The following is a 20,380-nucleotide window of genomic DNA, read 5'->3' as shown; positions in this document are numbered from 1 at the left end:
AATTAGCTGGGCGTGGTGGTGCGCACCTGTAGTCCTAGCTACTAGGGAAACTGAGGTGGGAAGATCGCTTGAGCCCAGGAATTCAAGGTTTCAGTGAGCTATGCTTGCATTACTATATTTCCAGCATGAGTGACAGAGCAAGATCCTGTCTCTAAAAGCGGGGGAGGGATGTGTCTATGAACCAGAAATTATTAAGAACAAATGACCCATCATCATTTTTATTGACTATATAATATTTTATTTTGTAACTGTGCCATACTTTATTTTTTAATTTCCTACTAGACATTTAAGGTGTTTCCACTGCATCAAACTCACAAGAAATTCTGCTATGGCTATTCCCAGAAATACATGTGCTCAGACCCATTATGATCCCTTTCAGATTAAGCCCCAGATGAGGATTTACTTGCCTAATAGACATTAATTTTTTTAAGGTACTTCTTTGGTTCTTAATTGGTTTTATTTGGAGATTCTATTCTTTAGTCTTCTAAGTGTAACTTTGTAACCAAGTATCCCAAGTAGTCCCAAAAGCCAATTTTTTCCTATCTTGCTTTCAGCCTTGAAATATACTTTAAAATTCTTTGTTTCTCCCTTTTCCACCAGGTATGTTCCTGAACAGTACTCACTTATCTAATTCTGTTCTTGCTTAGAAACTCCACAAGCCGATTGTGAAACAAACCGGGAGAAAGACCCAGCTGTAGAATCATCCTGCTTAAGGGGAGTTACAAACATTTGGCCCACCACCTCCGGGCTAAAGTCAGGGTGACTCAAACCAGACCTCCAGATGGGCAATTACTGAAGACAGTCATTGGAACAACACGTGCAAACCTACACCTGCACCCTAGTGCACCACTCCCGCATGTTCCCCACACCTTTTCCTTCTTAAACCCCTTCACTCCGCCCAAAATGGTGGAATGGTCTTTTAAAGGCATGAGCCTGGCCATCCCTCAACTGCTAGCATTTGATTAATAAAACTGCTTTCCTTTCACCACACCTCACTTCATGTCTTTGGTCTCTGAGCAGCAAGCAGCCAGACTTGAGCCACAACTCTGGACCATTTGGGGCTCTGCTCAGAAGCCCCTCCTAAACTCAGCAGCGTGTCATCCCGTCAGGTCTGCTTTCACCCAATCACCTTCCACTGAACACTCAAATTAAGAGATTCCATAGCACATTTCTTCTGGCTTCTTTCAGGTGTAAGCAGCCTCATTGAATGGAACTGAGACAGAGCGTTGGACTTTGTCTCAAAACACTTGGGTTCAAGCTATGTCTCTGTCAGATATGATCTGTGTGATTTTGGGAAATTCATTCAACTCCTCCAGGTGACTGGGAAGATCATTCTTGCCCTAAGTATAAGTACCCCATATTACAGGCAAAGAAATTGACTCTGACTATATGATTTAACCAAATAATGACACTCTTTTCACCAGGGGCCTCATGGGGACAGGTGAGGACTTAGAAACAGAAGTATTCCCTGGAATTTCCTTGTGAATAATGTTGTCATTTCTCTACTTTCTACTGGAAGGATAATAGAAAGCTCCGATTTTCCCAAGAGGCATCTAATGGTGTGAAATGATTTGAGTGAGTCATACAACCACAAAATACTCAATTCTGGATTTATTGGCTGAGAAAAATTGAATTTTCTTCAAATTTTCTCAAAAAAGAAAAAAAAAAAAGATCAAACATTTTCAAACTGAAACTTTTAGGGAAAAATATCCATGTGGCTTTCTTTTCATCCCCTTCTCCACATTGAGTTATATCTACCAAAGTACTAACCAAAACCCATGGGGTGAGCTCTGATCCATATATACTTCATATGCTCAGAAATTTAACAGAAGAGACAGAAAAGAAATTCTGGGCAGAGCTTCACACATAATGGAGAGGCTCTAGCCTCAGCCTGGTCTCCTATAAACAATCCCAAGATGTCCTAAGATGATAATGGGATTACCTGTTTCATGATTTCACTAAATAGGCTATAGGTCTGGCTGATGAAACATGAATCCAAATGAACAATGAGTCAAAGTAGCATCTTATTTTTCTTTTTAGGGCTAGTATGGTGCTTCTATAATCATCCGGGAATCAGATTCCTTCTGCCTTGTTGTTCTGTCATCTTTAACACAAAGTTTCCATCTGGTGGCCGAGGATGGCTGCTCTGGCTCCCACCATCAAGCATGCATTCCAGTTAGCAGATAATGCAAACAGGGAGGGCATGACTCTTCCTATAAAGTGCTCAACCCAGAAGTAGTGTATATCTTTCATTTTCCATTCCATTAGCTATACTGAATTTTATGGCTGCATATACCTGCAAGGAGACTGAGTAATATAGTTTTATTTGGGTAACCATATGCCTACCTAAAATTCCTACCTACATTTAATTTTATCTAGTAACATATGAAATTAAGCTTTACAAGTATTAAATTTATTGGTATCTTCACTGAGTCCTTATTCCAGATAGTCATGTGTTACTTAGAACAACAAATCTTTAATGTAGATATGAATCACCTGGAGTCCTTGTTAAAATGCAAAATTATTATTCAGTAGTACTGGGATGGGGCCTGGGATTCTACATTCTCACAAGGTCCTAGGAAATGCCACTGCTGCTGATGCTCACACCCCCTTGAATAGCAAGGGGTCTTAGAAAATGTGAGGTGCCTCGAGCAAGGTGAGAACTCCACGGAGCAGAGGGGGATACAGCCAATGCCACCACCACCTCATTCACTTTCAGTGTACTAAAGCATGAAAGCATTTATTATGTCTAATTAAGGTGATTTATAGAGGTTAATATTTAGTTTTATCTAAACCAACTTTCACAAAGCAAGTAGCTTAAAATATTCCTGCAAAAAACAGTGGATTGAAGTTTTACCAATACTTGAAATACAGGACAGTGTCAGAATTGACATTTTTCCCTTCCAAGTACCAATTCTTTGTTAGCTACATTATAAGATAGAAACTGGGGCCTAATCAAACTGGAGAAGTCAGCCAAAAAATTGAAATTGACAAAACGGTTATCTGTAACAATACTTCCTCCATCTTTAGCAAGGAACAAAAGTCAAAGCATATTTTGGTCCTTATGATATTTGCTAATTAAAGTATTTCATATAAATGATTCATGTAAAATGATCCCATATAATGGGATACATGCAAGAAACTTTTATATTTATTCTAGATGCTTCCAAGGTTTCTTCTTTCACTTTCAGCAATTTTAATATGCTATGCCACCGTATAGTTTTCTTTATCTTTATTTTGCTGGAGTTCATAACAGTTTTTGAATCTGTGGATTCATCTCTCCGATTGATTTTTGAAAATTCTCGGCCAAGATCTCCTTAATTGTTGCTTCTCACCCACTCTTTCTTATTTCCCCTTTGAAGATTCCAACTGCATATATATCAGAGCTTTTCACTGTGTCCGCATGTCTCTTATGTTCCCTTTTAGTATTTTCCATCCTTTTTGCCCTCCATACTTCAGCCCAGGTATTTTCTACTAAACTCTTATCCAGGTCACTAATCCTCTCTTCTGCTCTGTCCAATCTTCTGTTGGATATTTTGGTTCTAAACTTTCTGTTTTTTAATGCACATTCTAATTCTCAAGTGAAAACCTTTGTTTTGCAATTTATTTTCTTAAAGATATTAATCACAATTATTTCACAACCTGTATCACAAATCAACAGAGTCATTAGTGAGTCTGTTTCTATCATTTTTTTTTCCTTATAGTCTTGTTTCTTGAGATATTTGGCAATTTTTTGTTGTTGTTGTTGAGCGTCATTGGCTACAAAGAAAAGTATAGAGTCTGAATGATGTGATCCTCCTCCAGAGAGGGTTTACTCTATTGCAAGCAGCCTAAATGGACTCAATCACATTCACTCATGCAGGGACTGAGCTCACAAAGTTGCTGCTCAAGATTAGGTTCCCCACCAGAAAAAAAGACTCTAAGAAAGAGGTTAACACAAAGAAGTTTACTAGGAAGTGATCTTAGGATAAGCACCAATGGAAAGTAAGGACTCAGGATTGAACAGAAAGATAGGTTGGGCTCTCATGCACTCTCAACCAAGGCCTCAAGCTCTCTAAAACTGGAATGAACCTTGAAAGCTGTCCAGCATTGCAGCAAGGGGGCCATGACTTTAGATTCCCACCTTAACTAGTCATTGGATGCAATCTACTCCTGGGAAGGCAGTGTGATCTGGGGTAGGGCAGTTCTTTCCTGCTGAGGGCAATCTCTGGAGATGGCTGACTGGTGAGTTCTGTCATTCAGCAGGATTCTTGGCTTCTGAGTAAATAAGTCCTTCCGTTCTGAAAGGAGAGCTGGGCAGCATATCACAGCACCCACCAGAGTCTACTGCTTTTGCCTCTTGGATCCACATCTTCATATTAGTTTGGGAAGCATTTCTTCAGGATCTAGAAGGTTGTGGGAAAACCATACCCTACCACAATACAGTTTGTAGTGGGGCTTTACATGATATTCATGCCCAGTTTTCTATGCATTCTAGGTCTCCCTCATCCTCAGCTAGAATAGCGGCTAGTCTTGGTAGATAATCTGATGACATGACCCAGATTCTCATTCCTAAAGTCTGAGGCCATGGTCACCAGGCCCTGCTTAGATAGTGACTGCTACACTTGTCCCTTTCCTGTCAAGATAAGGCAAAGGAACACTAAGAGGATGCCAAAGTGGATTATCTGGATAACAAACATTCCTTCTTACCTCCATTGAATAACAGCAGCCATACCTCTACCTTATGATCAGGATTAGTTACCCCTATCAGGATGGTGACTCCTCATCTTGCCTGATGGTGCCTTGGTACAAGGAGTTCAACATGCCCTGGAAACTGTTGTAATATATAATTCAATGTGTCTTCCCCTATGTTCATTTGAAAGCATTCCCCTCTGGAAACCAAGACCTCTAAACAGTCATGATTCAGATTCACCAGAATGGGAAGCAAAATGCTCCAAGTGAAGATACTCCCAATTTCACTCCCTTAATTACCAATCCATGTATTCTACCTGTTGAGGACACCGTGACATATAAAAGTAATTGATTTAGGGCACACACTGCATCTTGGAAGATGATAGTGCCTAAGCTATTTCTTCAACAAGCCATTCTGTGACTCTATTATGTTGGCAGTTTCTGTATGGGGTAGAATGTGATATGACAAGTAAATTTACTATGCCTTCTCTGCTATAAAGTGGGTCCCTTGGTCTGATACAATGTTATATGGGATCCTGTGGCAATGGACCAAACAGGCTGTAAGTACCCAGATGATGATACCAGCTGAGGTCCTACAGACAAGAAAAACAAGGCTGCAACTGAAATATGTGCCATTCCTGTCTAAATGAATCACTGGTCCTTTCAAGGTGAAAGAAATCCAGTGTAGTCAGCCAGGCGCAATGGCTCACGCCTGTAATCCCAGCACTTTGGGAGGCTGAGGCAGGCGGATCACGAGGCTAAGAGATCGAGACCAACCTGGCTACAGTGAAATCCCGTCTCTACTAAAAATACAAAAAATTAGCCAGGCGTGGTTGTGGGCGCCTGTAGTCCCAGCTACTTAGGAGACTGAGCCAGGAGAATGGCGTGAACCCAGGAAGCGGAGCTTGCAGTAAGCCAAGATTGCACCACTGCACTCCAGCCTGGGCGACAGAGCAAGACTCCATCTCTTAAAAAAAAAAAAGAAAAGAAAAAAAAAAAAAAAGAAATCCAATGTAGTCAATGTGCCATCCGTTGGAGAATTAGTGTCATCGAGGGATGGTGGCATGTCTCAGCATTGTTCTCTTTTGCTAGCAGGTTGAACGTTGAGCAACGGCTGTAGCTTGATTTATCTTGGTAAGCAGAAGCTCATGCAGCTGGACTTGTGTATAACTTCCTTCCCTGCCACCATGGTTCTTTCTATCATAAACCCATTGTGCCAGCATTGAAATGGCTAGTGACAGGCTATTGACACCAACCTCCTGAGTCAATTCTTCTACTTGGTTTTACATGTAATACAAAAATCTTCTTATTTCCTGCCATCTCCATAGTTTCAGCCTCATGATTCCACTCCATGTTTATCTTCCAGCGTTTCTCCTTCCTGGCCCCTAGCCAACTATCCAAGCCATTCCTACTGCCCATGAGTCTATAAGTATTTGAAACTTGAGTCACTTCTCTTTCCATTAAAAAGTAGATGACAGGTGTTCAGAACTCTTCAGAGTGATAGGCTTTTGCCCCACTGCTGTTTTCTAAGGCCATTCCTGGGTGAGGGTATAATGCAGTTGTTGCCTATCTTAGCTTGCTTCTGTGTACCAAGTCAACCCATCAGTAAAGTAAGACAAGGTTTCTGCTTCTTTCCTGAGCTTATCATAAGAGACTTCCTCATCACCATCCACCTGCCCTTCCGCATCCATAGGTGTAAACTAAGGGAGAGATGCTAATGCAATGAAGGTAGATGGTATGGGGATCTGAGTCACATGTTTGTGTAGCTTATGTGTAGGTAGACTCAGGCCTTAGTACTTATTATCCCAGACTTACTATTTCTGCCTTACAATTGATTGCTACTGGGTCCACACAACCTTATAACTTGGTGAGTCTGACAGAAATCAGGACCTCATTTCATGATGACAGTGCTGGCCACAAGGTCACTTGACCCACGGTAAAGTATACTATCTCTACATGGGCTTCCAAGTAGAAAAACAGGAACTGTCTTTCTAGGAGTGTAATTCTCCATTGCAAATGGCATAGTTGTGCTACACTATGATTCTCCTATGAAGTTTGCCGAACAACTCCACTCAGAGTCTTTTCCTGCCCTGTCTCCAGCACTATAAAGCCTGCTGGTGTTTATGGTCCAAGCATCAGGGTCACTTGCGCCAAAATCTAGACCTACTATAGAGCACTTTCTAGCGGCAAGCTCCCCTCAAACCCAGAAACCTTTTGTATCAGTCAGCAGTAATATTCCCAGTGTGGAATATATTGCCTCCAAAACCCAAAGAGGGCAGATATGTTTTCTTCTTTGTGGTGGTAAGTATGAGATGCAATCATTCTAACTATATTTTGGAGGGAATGTCTGAGCACACTCAAGAAATTAGGCCTGTAAGAATTTTTTTGATGTAGTGGGACTGTGAATCCTCATGGGATTTATGTCCTACTCCCTGGAGTGCATGTCTTATCGCCCCTCTAGTACACTTAACAGTTCTTGCTTATATTGCCCAATTATCATGACATCATAAATACACCAGTGCAATATTTTTTCTAATGTCCAGATGGTTCAGATTTCCTCAGACTTACATTATGACAGAGGTCAAAAGAGTTAACACAGCCCTGGGGCAAGACTAAACATATACTGTTTTATGTTCCAAGTGAATACAAACTGCATTTCATTCCTCTTCTAACAGGAATGGAAAAGAACGCGTTTGTCACACCAGTGGCTACATGCCATATATCGGACTTTGTTAATTTATTCTATTAAACATGCAGCATCTTGTATAACAGCTGAAATAAAGTTTCCTACTGTGCTGAGTTTGTAGTACTGTGTGTCATTCTCCAGAAACCACCTGGATTTTGTAGGGAACCACCTGATGAATTAATGTAGATATGATGGAGACCACCAAACCTGTGTCCTTTAGGTCTCTAAGGGTGACATTGATCTCTGTCACTCCCCACAACATGTAATATCGTTTCGATTATTCAATTGAAACTAGAAAGCATTTTGAATGAAATGATAATGAAACACAGCATATCAAAATTTAAGAGAAGCAGCAATCACAGTGCTTAAAGGTAGAAGCTTAGATTAATTTTTAATTTTTTTCTTTTCTAATGTTAACATTTATAGATAAAATTCTAAGTTATAAATCAAAATATTTTCTAGTTTCCTTTGTATCATCTTTTGGGACCCATGGATTGTTTAGAAGTGTGCCGTTTAATTTCCAATTATTTGGGTATTATCATTTTGTTATTGATTTCTAATTTAAATCTACCACTGACACATAATATGCTCTTACACTGCCTGATTTTAGTTCTTTTAAATTTATTGAGAATTATTTCATGGTCCAACGTACAGCCTACCTTAGAAAATGTTTCATGAGCTCTTCAAAGAATGTGAATTCCACAGTTGTTGGGTGGAGAGTTCTATTATTAATGTCAATTAGATTAATTTGGTTGATATTGTTCAATTCTATATTTGGTGATTTTCTGTCTTTTTTTGTCAATTACTTGAAAAGGAATGTTGGAGACTACAAAAATAATTGTGAATTTGTCTAATTCTTCTTCGAGTTGTGTTCATTTTTGTTTCATGTATTTTAAAGCTCTGTTAACTGGGTACAAATTAGGTGGTTACGTTTTCTTGATGTTCACATCATTATAAAATATCCCTCTTTAGTCCGATAATATTCCTTCCTTTGAATTCTACATTATCTGATATTAATATATCCAGTCCACCTTTCTTATGAATGGCATGTGCATATTGTATCTTTTTCAATACTTTTCGTTTTAACTTATCTGTATATTTATAAACAGTTTCCTTATAGGCAGCATATAGTTGGTCTTGCGTTTTATCCAGTTTGAAATCTCTGCTAAAAGGCAGAGATGGGAGTGTTTAGACTATTTATATTCAATATAATTATTGACATAATTGGGTTTAAACTTATCTTTTTGTTATATGTTTGGAATTCGTACCATATGCTCTTTCTTCCCCTTTTTCTTCTTTCCTACCTTTTTTTGGGTTAATTGTGTATTTTCTATCTTTCTATTTTAAATCCACTATTGACTTATAAACTACACTTTTTTGTTTATTTCTTTGTTTACTGGGGTTCATAACATGCAACTTAATTTCATCCAATCTACTTTTAATTAACATTATATCACTTCACATATAAATTTAAAACCTTGCAACAGTATTCACTCCCTAATAAACCTTGAGCTATTTTATTATACAACTTATTCTTTCATAGGCTAAAATTCTCAATATATTGGCATGATTTTTTGCTTTAAACAATCAATTATTTTTAAGAAGTATATAAATTTAACAAATAAAAAATTATTTTATATTTACCATGTCTGAAGCTTTTTATTTTTGTGTGTAGATCCAAGTTTTCATCACTTTTTTTCCTTCCATTTAAGGACTTACATTTTTAAAAAACATTTCTTGTTATGCAGGTCTCCTAGCCACAAATTTTCTGGGGTTTTTTTTCCCCCCCAGAAAAAAATTTATTTTGCCTTTAATTTTGAATAATGTTTTGGTCAGATATACAATTTTAGGTTTATAATTTCTTTCTTTTAGCACTTTAAAGATGTTTCTCCATTCTTCTGAAATACATAGTTTCTGAGGGGAAATTAAATTTGTATATTTGTTTCTTTATACATATTTTTTCTATTTTTAAGATTTTTCTCTTCATCACTTGTTTTCAGGAATTTAATTAATATGGGTTTTTTGTGTGGCTTTCTTTGTGTTATTTCGGCTTGAGGTTTATTGAGTATCTTGGATCCGTGAATTTACATTTTTTATGAAATTCATCAAATTCCTAGCCATTATCCTTCAAATATTAATGCTTATATAAGTAGTTAACATTTGATAAATGTATATTTTAAATCAGCAGCAAAAATATGCATATACATGCTATAAATTAAATGGTTTGGAATAATGAGCTATCCCTTTTTTCAAAAAAAAAAATTAGATTTCATCCTCACTCCATTCACAAAAATAAATTGGTTTTATATTAACAACCTCACGTAAACAAATGGAAATATAAAAGTTTTCAGTGAAAATAAAAGGATTAGTTTAGACACTTAGTATAAAATATTCAAGTTATTGATCAAGCAAACCCTGTATTTATACAAAAATTAACTAATGGTCAACTAGGTAGGCACTCCCTGATCATCACCCAAAATCAAATCTACCATATGTGATTGTGAAGTTTATGGTAGGCATGCTCAAAATATTTTTATTAGCTGTTCTTGAAAGAAAAATTATGAAAGTTGTGTACGCTTTTTTTGTTGTTGTTGTCTTTTTTGTTTTTGAAACTGTGTCACTCTGTCACCCTGCCTGGCATGCAGCAGTGCAATAATAGCTCACTGCAGCCTCAACCTCTTGGGCTCAAGTGATCCTCCTGCTTCAGCCTCCCAAGTAGCGGGGTCTACAGGCATACACAACCATGCTAGCTAATTTTTAAATCTTTTGTAGAGACAGAATTTCACTATGTTGCCCAAGTTAGCCTCAAACTCCTGGCCTTAAACAATCATCCCACCTCTGTCTCCCAATGCTGGAATTACAGAAGTGAGCCACTGTGCCCAGCCCTCTTTTGAAAATGTTCCCACGTATTAAGTTCAGCTACAACAATTTGTAAACCAAAAATAGAGGTGTTTTAAACAAAATAGAAACGTATCTGTCTCTCGTGCTTATGTTTACATACACAGTTAAAAGCCTGCATAGAGGCTTGACTATTGTCAGATAGCCTAGACACCATGCTTCTCATTGCACTGCTATTCTCAACATGTAACTCCATTTTGTGATCCAAGTTCCAAATATCTTACCCATTTATCCATTTTATCTTAGCCAGAAGGGGAAATTGGAAGGAGAAAATTATGTCCTCTCACTCTAAGATTATTTCCTGGGAAAAAAAAAAAAAAAAGTCAACATTAATTCTATTTACATCCCATTGGTCAGAATGTAATAGCATGAGCACATCTAGCTGCAAGGAAGTCTGGGAAATGAAGTCTGTTCTGCACGACTGTATCCAGGTGATTCTAGGTGCTACATTATTGAGGAAGAAGTGAAGAACAAATACTGGGGGACAAGCAGCCTTTCTGCATTATTTGTTCTTTCTTTCAACAAAACTCTTTGGGTCCCTACCTACAAGACACTAGTGATGGCCCCTAAGATGTAGGATGAACAAGCATACAGCCCACCCCTACCTGAATCTTACAGTCTAGTGAATGCATAAAAGTTGAGTAATTAAGAACACATATCTTCTGTGCCATTTCTGCAGCCTATTTTCAACCAGTTCTTTGTGGACATTCTGTTTAATCCCTGTAAATGAGTAACGCTATCATTAAGCCTCTACCTAGAACTTCACGTTACATTAGGCACTCAGTATTATCCTTGAGTCTTAAAACAAAAGAAAACTTCAGAGATCATTTAATTGTTTGTGGTTAAGAAAACTGAGGTCCAGGGACAAAGGGACTTACCCAAGGTCCCTCCTTTAATCTCTTTGTTGTCAACGACGCAGATCTCTGTCTGCAATCACCACAGAGTGTCAGGACCTTAAATTTCAAGAAATAAAAGCTGAGCTTTCCTCAGGATTTCCCAACCGTGTATGAGTAATAGGGAAAAACCCCTGGCAACAGCCGTCAACCCATCTGCTGTTTCAACAATGCAGCTTGCTAAACATTCTATTATAACTTCTCATTATGCAATAGGAACAGAGCCCACCCAGACTGCTGAAATACCTCTTGAGCCAACCTCTGTGTCTAGAAAGAAATCAGTGAGTTGAACATGCTAGATTTAACTTCCTACTCTAACACTTATTAGCTGTGTGTCCTTGAACACATTGCTTAACTCAGTCGAGTTTCAAATTTCTTATCTCTAGCTTGGGGATTGTGGATGAAAACAGTCAAACTCTGTAAAACTTGAAGAGATTTATTCAGAGCCAAATATGAGTGACCATGGCCTCTGACACAGCCCTCAGGAGGTCCTGGGAATATGTGCCCAAGGTGGGTGGGGTGCAGCTTGGTTTTCTACCCAGCATGGTATAAAACCTCAGGGAAGCATGAGACATCAATCAAATACATTTAAGAAATACATTGGTTTGGTTCAGAAAGGCAGAACAAATCCAAGGGCAGGGGATGGGGGGCTTCCAGGCTACAGGTCAATTTAAACATTTTCTGATTGACAATTGGATGAACTTGTCTAAAGACCTGGGATCAATAGAAAGGAAATGTTCAGGTTAAGATAAAAGATTGTGGAGACCAAGGTTCTTTTGAAGTCACATAGTAGCTGCCCTTAGAGACAATAGATGACAAATGCTTTTTATTCAGACCTTTAAAAGGTGCTAGACTCTTACTTAATTGCTTCAGAATTGGGAGGGCCTGGAAGAAAAATATCTGGGTATGTTAACAGAGATTCTTTACAGATGCACATTTTCCCCTACAAAGGACAGCTTTGCAGGACCATTTCAAAAAATGGCAAACAAAGTAAAATATGTTTACTTCCTTCTTTGTCACATAATGTTATGCCGGAGTCATATTGGAAAGTAAGTCACGATATATAGGATTAAATGTAAAACATCTGATGAGAATTTATGGTTTGTAGGGCATGACTCCACAGACTCCCTAGATAGGAATTTGGGCAAGATAAAAAAAACCAGAGCCTAGTCCTTAGGATGATTACCCGTATGCTATAGTACCAAAAGGATCAAGTAAAATATCATAAATAATAAGTTTAGTACAATAGCTTACCTGTAAATGTTATTTTCATTCACTTATATTCATGCATCATTGCTTCCAAGGAAACTACCTTCTCAAAAACTATTTTGATTTATTCAACTACTTGTAATCCTTCAATGGCTCCCAATCACTTACAGGAGAAACTCCAAACCCACTGGCATAATTTTCAATTTCTTCTCTATTTCTTTACAAAAAAAAAAAAAAAAAAAAAAAAAAAAAAACAGTGGGCCGGGCGCAGTGGCTCACACCTGTAATCCCAGCACTTTGGGAGGCTGAGGCAGGTGGATCATGAGGTCAAGAGATCGAAACTATCCTGGCCAACATGGTGAAACCTCATCTCTACTAAAACCACAAAAATTAACTGGGCATGGTGGTGCACACCTGTAATCCCAGCTACTTGAGAGACTGAGGCAGGAGAATCGCTTGAACCCAGGAGACGGAGGTTTCTGTGAGCCGAGATCGTGCCACTGCACTCCAGCCTGGTGACAGAGGGAGACTCCATCTCAAAAAAAAGAAAAAAAAGAAAAAAAGAGATTTGGCAAATCAAAGATGGAGCTAAAACATAAGTCAATTGACACCTGTTCTACTAATCCCTTAAAAATAACTATAGTAAAATGTAGAAAATTCTACAAGAGAGATTAATACAGAACACTGGGGTAAAAATGGGAGTGTTGTTTGTCATAAGGTTGTTTATACTTTCTTAGCCATTCAGTTTCAGAGACTGAAATACATCCTGAAAGATTTACTGTAGTTATTTCTAGGTGCAGAGTTGTAAGTGATTTTTAATAATTTTGTTGTCATTTTGAGTATTTTCCAATTTTTCTCTTCCTTTCTTTCTTTTTTTTTAATTTTTGTAGGGACAGGGTCTTGCTGTGTTGCCCAGTCTGGTCTCAAACTCCTGGCTTCAAGCAGTCCTCCCACCTTGGTCTCCCAAAGTGCTGCGGTTACAGGCATGAGCCATCATATTCAGCCCCAATTTTTCAACAGTAAAACACTTATTTTTCATCTAATAAAATAAAATATAATAATAGTAATAATATGTGCTTATAACTGAAGATTATCCCCAGCAGAAGAAATAATTAAGGGTAGGGTTTGTGAATGAAGTCAGACACTAGGAGATTTAATGACAAGATGACCCCAGTTGTCCATGGGGCCATAAGTGAGCATATATGACACACAGACTCACCACCAGGTTATGCCGTCTCAAGTCTCAAGGTCATTTTTCTTTTTCTGAGATTCGGTGGCTACCTGTTGAGGCAGGACCTGCAATTGAAAGGCAGTCTTCAGCTCTGATATAAGCAGTCATGCTCCAGCCAAATATGTCTCATTTAAACTGCAGTAGACCAATAATTGTTTGTTTTGTTTTGTTTTTGTTTGTTTACTTGTTTTCTTAAGAGCTTTATGGAAACATAACTCACATACCATACAATTCACCCAATTATTTTTACATTTCATATAAATGCATTCATACAATATGTGGTCCTTTGTGACTGGCTTCTTTCACTTAGCATAGTATAATGTTTTTAACATTTGTTAAACATTAACATTAACATAATGTTTGACCATTATAGAGAATGCTGCTAGGGACATTTATGTACAATTGTTTTTGTTGGCTATATGTTTTCATTTCATTAAGAATGCACCTAATTATGTATCTCCCCTCTTTTTCCTTTCCAATGGGAAGAGTTATTTTGGTTTTGTGGTCTCTGTATATTAGGCGTGTGAGGAGGGGAGCACAGAAAACCCTTCCTTTTAGTTTACAAATTACCAGAGTGAGAGAAGGCACATCCAGATCTAGAAAAGAGGCCACCTAGCATCCCCTAGTCTACTCGGGACTTCTAGCTGATTCCACAGACTGTATGAACTATTGTGTTTTCTCTCTGTCTTGGGGTGGCATGATTGTCTTTTGCATGTAAGAAGGTCAGTGAACTAAATATTTGCTGACCAGAATAGCAGACTTTGGTCACCATTAATGTTTTCCACTAACGATTTCCAATTCTCCTACCAGAAACATTGCACTTCCTCATCTTCTTGAAACTGAGTGTGACTATGTGACTTACTTTGACTAGAAATGTGAGTGAAAGTGACCCTTTTCACTTCTGAGATGGTATACTATTTGTACTTCTTTTTTCTTCTGCTGCTACATACATAATACTTCCATGAGGAAAACTTTAAAATAATAATAGATACAGAAGAACTGAAAAATGGAAATATTCTAAAGCCTTACAAAGAGGAACAAAGGTCCATGAATATTTAAGTCAACTTAAAAAAAGAGGAGTAAAGAAAGGGGATTCCCCCTACTAGATATGCTGTGCTATCAAGCCATAGTAATTAAAAGAAAATAGAATTGGTGTCAGAACAGATAGACAAATCGAACAGAATAGAGTTTAGAAATAGACTCTAAATTAGAGTCTATAGATTAAGTCTTCAAATGTACACGAAGTCTATTTAGAGTCTATATCTAAATACAGACTAGACTCTAAATAGACTTCGTGTGCATTTGAAGACTTAATCTATGACAAAGGTGACACCATAAATCAAAGGGAAAGACTAGTTTCTAGCAGATGATGTTGGGAAATAGCTCACTGTGCTGCCCCTGGGCCTGTTTGACCCCAAATATGGTTCTTGCCCTCCTCTGCTTTATATCACAGGCTGCGGGCTACATTCCCAGTCTCTCCTGTCACCTGCCCTTCATCCAGTGAGGCCAACGGAGAGGCAATGGAACAGATTGCAAAGAAAGAGGAAGAAATAATCCAGGCTATTCTCTCCTACTCTTCATGCATTTGAGGACATTTACGGCAGCAGCGGCATCTCTTTGTTCATTCCCATTCCCTCCAAAAACTCCTGCGTGGATTCCAATTCCACCAAGTAGTCTCGAGTTCCAATAACATTGCCACCTCCTGTTCTTTATTATTAAGCCTAAGAGTGATAGCGGCTTCTTGCTGCTGCTAAGGTCTGGGTTGCCTCAGCATCTCCTGGTTAACTCACCATCATTCATGTAACGAAGTACCTGCATTAAATTTCTTTTGTTTTAAACACTAAAAATGGCACGCATTTTTCTGGATAGATCTGACTGATATACTTACTATGTGGAGACAGATACATCTGAATCCCCACCTAACATCAAATGCAAAAGGTGGACTCTAAACGAATTCAAAATCTAAATATGAAGGCTAAAACTATGGTTGGTAGGAGAAAATATGGAAAAATGTCTTTGTAACCTAGGGATGGAAAAGCTAAAATTCCAAAAGCACAAACCATTAAAAAATTGACAAATTTGATTACATTGTAACAACGATTTTTGCTTAATGAAGAAGATAATTAAAGTTGAAGAAGACAAAGTTAACAAATAGATGAGTGATTGAAAAAATACATCTTTAAGGTCTAAAGTCAACAAAAGCTTAATATCTAAAATATATGAGAAACTTGCAAATCAGGAAGAAACAGATAGCTGCCCCAATATTAATAGAAATATGGTATAACAGGATATAAACAGTGAATTTACAGATGAGAAAGCCTCAAAAGCTAACAAGTTTATGAAGAGGTGTTCAAAATCATTAGCAATTAGAGAAGTGCAAATGATATTTTGGACCCAGAGAAAATGACATTTGCACTAGCCAAAAAGCTAAAGCTGCGTGAAAAAACTAGATTAGCAGCAACGCGGAATATCATGGCCACCATTTCCATGGTGGACTACCCGGAAAGCAGCCATCCTAGAGGACAAACTGTCAATATTTAGTCTCATTCCATATGCACATAGCAGCAATCTTTCTCCAGGGTATATAACACAAGCAATTCTCACGTAGGTTTATCAGAGGACATTCCTGGGGATGTCAATTGCTGTATTTCTTTTTTTGGAGTGAGTGGTGGGGGAGTCAGGGGAGAGATGGAAAATAACTTTGATAACCATGCCTGGAAGAATGAGTAGGTAAAAATCAGTAAAGCTGCATCATAAAATACCAGGCGTGAGTTCAAAGAAATGGCTTAGATTACTTTCATAGCAACATACATGGATCTTTAAAAAAAATTTCCCTTGGCCGGGCATGGTGGCTCTTGCCTGTAATCCCAGCACTTGGGGAGGTCAAAGCAAGCGGATCACCTGAGGTCAGGAGTTCGAGACCAGCCTGGCCAACATGATGAAACCCTATCTCTTTGTATTTAACCAAAAATCCAAAAAAAATTAGCTGAAAAATTAGCTGGGCCTGGTGGCAGGCACCTGTAATCCCAGCTACTGGGGAGGCTGAGGTGGGAGAATCACTTGAATCTGGGAGGCAGATGTTGCAGTGAAAGCGTCATTGCACTCCAGCCTGGGCAAAAAAAAAAAAAAAAAAAAAAAGCCGTTGATGAAAAAAAATAAAAAATGAGACAGAACACATGCAAAGAAAGAGAGTGACATAAGCAAAGCAGCATCTTTCAGGCCTCCCTCCCTCCCTCCCATGCTCCCTACACATCTATACTTTCCATGCCAACAATACTGAACTGTTTGTGGTTCCGTAAACTCAGCATGTTTTTTCTCTACCATCTGCATCTGTATGTGCTGTACCTTCCTCCAGCCTTCCCATCTAGTTCAATGAGGGATGGGCACACTGAATCTTTCTTACTGGGGAATCATCTGAGCTCACAGCTTATTTGGAACAGAGTAGTTGCTCAGTAAATATTGCTGACTTTAAACTCAGTTTGGACATACTCTGCAGGCCTCTCTTGCACCACAAACCCCTTCCATTCTCCCTCAATCTTTTTGTGAAAATAGCTACAGATTGTTAGAAGATTATACCTTCTAAAATCTCAGCATTATGCTACTAATCTGGAAGGCACACACTTGGAGGTCAACATTCTGGGAGCTCAAGAAGGGGAAGAAGACTAAAATGTAAAGTTTCCATATGTTAACTTTCATTTAATCGCCCAACCATTTTCTATAAAGTACCCCTTCTTCCAACTCTGCCTGGTGTCCACCAGTCCAGAGCTCTTTTGATTCACTGCCTTCTGAGGGTAAACCTCCAGCTACATGCCAGGGCAAAGGAGAAGACATCACCTGATGTAGTGGGTAGGGTGGGCCTAGAAGTTCTCTTGCTTTTTATACAGATTCTCAATCACTCCTCTTTTTAGGCCCTATTTTACTTCATTCAGAAGTTCCAGGATCCAGAACTTGTCTGGGGTTCTGGCGTGCAAATCCCCTTGCTCTCCAGCTTCTGCTGCTTACAGCTCAGAATTCTCAGGTCTATGGAAGCCAATTGGAACAGTTGCCTATCTGCTTTCTTATTTTCAATATTCTTATCACCCCTTCTACCCTTCTTTTTGTCCTTGAGGGTTTATGCTTCACATTATGCCAAAACTTTAGTTGCTAGCATTGTGTTGTTATTTAAGAGGGAGCAAGGATAAATTAATTTGTTCAATATATCATCTTTAAAAAAAAAAAAAACCTGCCTATTTTCAGACATTTTAAAATTGTTAAAAATGTCTTCCTTTGAGGGAGGCAAAATTGGCAGGTTGAAAAGATCTACTTCCTATTCTTGTTTTGACACACAGACTTCTGATATTGTAGAACACCTTGCTGTCCCTCTCACACTTTGATTCCTTTCTTCTCCAGGCTGTAGACAAGCTCCCCTCCAGTACTTATTAAAATTATTGTATTTGTGACCAGTGGAAAGTATACCTGGAAAACATGTGAAAAGTGGGGTCGGGATGAGGATGGGAGGAGGTGGATGCATTGGAAGAATACAGAGAGCTCAGTTACCTTCTCCTAGGTCAATGTTTCTCAATTTGCACTCCCTAGATAAGCAGCATCAGCATTACCTGGGAACTTATTGAAATGAAACTTCTCAAGCTCCACCCTAGACCTGCTGGGTCAGACACACTGGTAATGGGATCCAGAACTCTGTTTTAACAAGGAGATTCTGATGCACACTCCTGTTTGAGAACAACTGCCTTAGAATCAACTGTGGCCATGGGCACAAGGAGATAATAAGGAAATCTGGCCACTGCGTTACAGGGGCCATTACCTGAGAAGAAACAACTATAAACTGGAGAGCCAATGAGTTGATATGAATTACACTTCTATCCCGTAGTAATTAATGGTATTCCTATGGAAGAAACAGCTAACTTCAGGGTGGTCTTTGTTAAAAAATGATTACTCTCCATTTATATTTTAGTCTTAGGGTTTTACTTGCTTTCTCTACATCCTGTATATGAGTGTCTGTGCTAAGAGAGTGAAACCAGATCTAGAATATCCTCACAATTTGTTACCCTTGGTGCTACTCATACTTACAGGCTTGACAACAGCTTTGTGCTACAGGTGTTGCTGATGGCCTTCCAAAGAGCTTTGAGAGTTAATACTTTAGAGTTGACCTCAGGAGTTAACGCTTTAGGGTTTTTTAACCAAGAGGTAATCTACAACAAAGATAGTCAACCTCCCACCCTTGGTTTGATTTCATTCCAACCTTAGGAAATACAGAGGGGAATGCACCCCAAAGAAAAGTTTCGACATTGTTACTTAAGCTACTGTGATTCAGAAAAGTTTTTGAAAAGTTTCAACAGAAGGGTTGAAAAGTCAGGAATAGTACAAAACCCATTTTTTCCCACAGAGACACATTCTCTTAACCTCATCCAACTTTCCCAGAGTGCCTCTAAGACTCTAATAAAACTAAAGATGCAATATCTTGAAATGAAAATCGTGGTTTCAATTTTAGGGTCTACCATGTGCCCAGCAATGTACAAAGCTTTTATGTGTATTATCACAATTCGCCTAAAGTTTATGTTTCTGTGTTTTATCGTCCTTTTAAATATGAAGTGAGGACTCAGGTTAAACAGCTTGACCAAGGCCACACAACTAGCAAATCAGGATTAAACCCATATCTATCTGCCTGTAACTTCCATGATCTTAACCACCCACCACACTGTCTTAGCACAGAATTGTTTCCTCTATGAAGCCCTTCCACCACCCCAAATCCAAGTCAGTTACTTATTATTCTCTTCTGATATTTGTTTACTTGTCTTTCTCTCCTGCAAGACTTTGAGCTCTGGGAAAGCAAGGTTGGCTTGATTTCTTGCCTTGCTAGCACCTAGGAAAGGGCCAAACACAAAGGATATATTGAGTGGTTGTTTATTAAATCAAACAATAAATGAAAGGGTGAGCAGATAAATGAAAGGGTGGGCAGATAAATGAATGGATGAATAGATGGGTTTCAAAGAGAAGTTACAGCAGCAAATACATAACTCTAGTACCCATAGATCAAGTGTTAATTAGAGGAAAACCAAAAATATTCGTCTGCAAACAATGGCACCTACATCTACTGTATCTTACCTTTGCCGTGTCTTTCATATCTCTGCTAATTTTGTGTGTTTGCTACCTCCCCTTTTTTCCTTCCCTTCCTTTTCCCTCTCTCCCTTCCCTTTAAATACCTATAATATAGAACTGAAATCACAAGTATAATATTTTCGTTTGTTGTAATTTATGATTCAGATATAAATAATGTTTCCTCATTCTTAATTTCAAAATCCAGTTCATGGAACATTTTTGTAATGTCTAAAAATAAGATCCAAAACACAAACACCCACAAGTGTCCCTCTTGATTTAACAACATACAGTAAATTGATTTTTTTTTCTTTTTTCTTTGGTGAGTCAGTGACCGCCAACAGGAAAAATAAATTATCCAATCTTGTTCAATGATAGGAAGTAAGAAGATTTCAGCACCTACTAAGTGCCAGTGGGGTGTGTGTGTGTGTGTGTGTGTGTGTGTGTGTGTGTGTGTGTCCTCCATCTTCTTATTTGCATTTATAGGTAGACAATTAAGGCTCAAAGGTTATGTAACTGTCCCACCGTTACCCAGGAAGGAAGAAGAGAAGGTGGGATTCAAACTCAGGACCCATGATTAGTTCTCTCGCATGAAATTAAAGACATCATATGGTAGAAGAAGCAAAGAGAAAATGTGCCTAGTTGAAAACAAAACCCTAGGATTAAGGAACGCTTTTTCAAGGAGAGCACCAAGGCTAC

General features: G+C 38.5%; 1 long non-coding RNA gene across 2 annotated transcripts in view; it reads right to left on the bottom strand.

The window, feature by feature from the left end:
* The window catches only part of LOC119619052 (uncharacterized), a 37,853-nt gene that overhangs the window by 12,880 nt on the left and 4,593 nt on the right, over positions 1-20,380 (bottom strand). For both annotated transcript variants that reach the window (XR_012094866.1, XR_005235420.2), the window contains exons 2-3: positions 13,577-13,653; positions 10,480-10,556 (exon numbers count right to left, since the gene is read on the bottom strand). This is a non-coding gene — a long non-coding RNA (uncharacterized lncRNA). The remainder of the gene's footprint in view (positions 1-10,479; positions 10,557-13,576; positions 13,654-20,380) is intronic.

Source organism: Chlorocebus sabaeus, chromosome 12 (assembly GCF_047675955.1).
Source record: "Chlorocebus sabaeus isolate Y175 chromosome 12, mChlSab1.0.hap1, whole genome shotgun sequence".
Classification (NCBI taxonomy): domain Eukaryota; kingdom Metazoa; phylum Chordata; class Mammalia; order Primates; family Cercopithecidae; genus Chlorocebus; species Chlorocebus sabaeus.
The sequence above is the reverse complement of the archived record's forward strand: the minus strand, read 5'-3'. Positions and strand labels throughout refer to the sequence as shown.